Source organism: Lactuca virosa, chromosome 9 (genome assembly GCF_052849685.1).
Source record: "Lactuca virosa cultivar CGN04683 chromosome 9, Lactuca_virosa_CGN04683_v6, whole genome shotgun sequence".
NCBI classification, from domain to species: Eukaryota; Viridiplantae; Streptophyta; class Magnoliopsida; order Asterales; family Asteraceae; genus Lactuca; species Lactuca virosa.
The window spans coordinates 160,876,155-160,878,839 of NC_136434.1; positions in this window are offsets into that span (position 1 = coordinate 160,876,155).

The following is a 2,685-nucleotide window of genomic DNA, read 5'->3' on the forward strand; positions in this document are numbered from 1 at the left end:
TAAATACAGACAAAATTTATCTCAAAAGTCACTGAAAATAATCTTGTGATACTGGGAACAAAGTTGTTAGCCAGCCTTAATCCACTTGTCGGTACCTTTTATTTTCACGTCTTTGTCTGGTCGATCGCCGGTATTGTGGTCCACTTAAACACGAAAAATTGTGACAGAATTAGGACATACCATTAGTTACAAGACAAAGTGATCCTAAGTTCCTAGATAATATTTCTTAAGGACCATTCAGGTGACGACGACCAGGGATATTGTTGTCCACTTAAATTGAGCAGCGAGATCTATAGACAATCAGTAAGTGTTCAATTTTAATTGTACTATAACATGGTTCCCGCTTCCTGATATGCTCCAGTAATCAAGGACTTCCAGAACACTCCCTACATCGGGTGAGCAGACAATTATTAAGAGAGAAGATAGATTTAGAATGCATATGCTATACACCCAGGTCAGATCTCTTCCAATCACGCAGAGGGTGAAACATATGACTAACTGAAGTTTTAGAGGGATTGAGAAAAAGCATGATGCATATACTGTGTACCAAGTCGGATTGTGAGTCACGCAAAGGAGACAGTATATGGCTAACAGATAGAAAGAATTGCATAGATAGAGGATGCAGAGAAATAAAGTTGCATATGTTACAGTCCAGGTCGGATCTCTCGATCACGCAAAGGAAGCAACATATGACTAACAGACAGATAGAGAGAAAACAATTTTCTACAGACCTAATTTATCGGAATTCACCAGTCACCCCATCAATACCGGAATTAAGGACAGAATCCGCACATCGAGGAAAAATTAATCCACTGTTCCAGATACAAGTTCTTTTAATGTGACCAGTAGATTTCCATATATATCTCCCTGCTCAACCTATCCAAGCGTCGTATTGTCAGGCTAAACGGATCTAACTAGGTCAAGATTTGTCAAGTCTATGAATTCCTTAAGTTCAACTCTGCCTAGTCATGTCCATTTAGAATCTTTCGTGCCTACCAACGCATCAAACACAGAGCATAGACAATTTAATTTTGGGTACGTTACACAGACTCAGATTGCCTGTTATCACTTGATAATATCACTTCCCAGTACTACATCAACAAGCAAAACTGTAAGCGACAATATTTTTGATTTTTCTGAATTTTTAATGTTTTTGGATTTTTGAATGTTTTCTGAAAAAAATAAAACAGAAACAAAAAGGTTTTTGGATTTTTGGAATTTTCAATTTTTTGTTTGTTTTTGGTTTATTTCTCCCCCTAAATTTGTGCATGGGTGAGAATGAAATGACTAAAATGCGCAAATTTAAACGAACCTAACCTAAAAAAAAAATTTAATCCTCAAAACGAATCATTTTCAAAAATCCCACAAGCACATCGAATCGAGCTTTGTTAAAAGGCTTGGTGAACAGATCCGCCACATTATTGGCAGTGGGAACCTGTTCTAGCCGGATGAGCGAGCGATCATAACAATCTCTGATAAAATGAATTTTGATATCAATGTGCTTGGTTTTGGAATGTTGGACAAGATTTTTAGTAATCTGAATTGCGGCCTCATTATCACAGTGAATGGGGGTTTCTAGATAGTTCAAACCGTAGTCCAACAGCTGATGTTGGATCCAGATAACTTGAGAGCAACAAGCAGATGCAGCAACATATTCCGCTTCTGCTGTTGAGGTGGAGACGGTATGTTGTTTCTTGCACTGCCACGACACCAGCCTATCTCCAAGGAATTGGCACCCTCCTGAAGTAGATTTCCTGTCAAGCTCATAGCCTCCATAATTACTGTCAGCAAAAGCATATAAATCAAATTCAGAATTCTTCGGATACCAAAGACCCAATTTTGATCTGCCTTTGATATACCGAAAAATCCTTTTGACAACAATAAGATGTGAAAGTTTAGGATTAGCCTGATAGCGAGCGCATTGACAAACTGCAAACATGATGTCGGGACGACTTGCAGTAAGATACATCAACGATCCGATCATCGATCTGTAGTGTGTCTGATCTACGGATTCGCCATCAATATCTGGATTCAGCACGGGTCTTTCAGCCATTGGTGTCGATGCAGGTTTTGCGTCTTGAAACCCGAACTTCTCAAGAATATCCTCCACATACTTAGCTTGATGTAGCAGGATTCCGGTTGAATTTTGTTTGACCTGAAGCCCCAGAAACATGGTCATTTCACCCAGTGAACTCATCTCAAACCGCTTTTTCATCACGCCTTCAAACTCTTTGCATAGCTGTGGACTGGTAGACCCGAAGATAATGTCGTCGACGTAGATCTGGACTAGAATGTGATCATTACCAACATGCTTGATGAATAAAGTTTGATCAATAGTGCCGCGAGAGTATCCATACTCGAGCAAGTGCTTTGTTAGAGTCGCATACCATGCTCGAGGAGCTTGATGTAACCCATACAACGCCTTGTCCAACTTGTAGACATGATTAGGAAACTTTGAGTTAACGAACCCAGGGGGTTGATCAACATAAATTTCTTCCTTCACCTTGCCATACAAGAAGGCAGTCTTGACATCCATTTGGTAGACCGTGAAGTTCATGTAGGAAGCATATGCGAGAAAGATACGAATAGCCTCCAAGCGAGCCACAGGAGCATAAACCTCAGCATAATCAAGACCCTCGACTTGTCGAAACCCGCGAACCACCAACCTTGCTTTATTGCGCACTA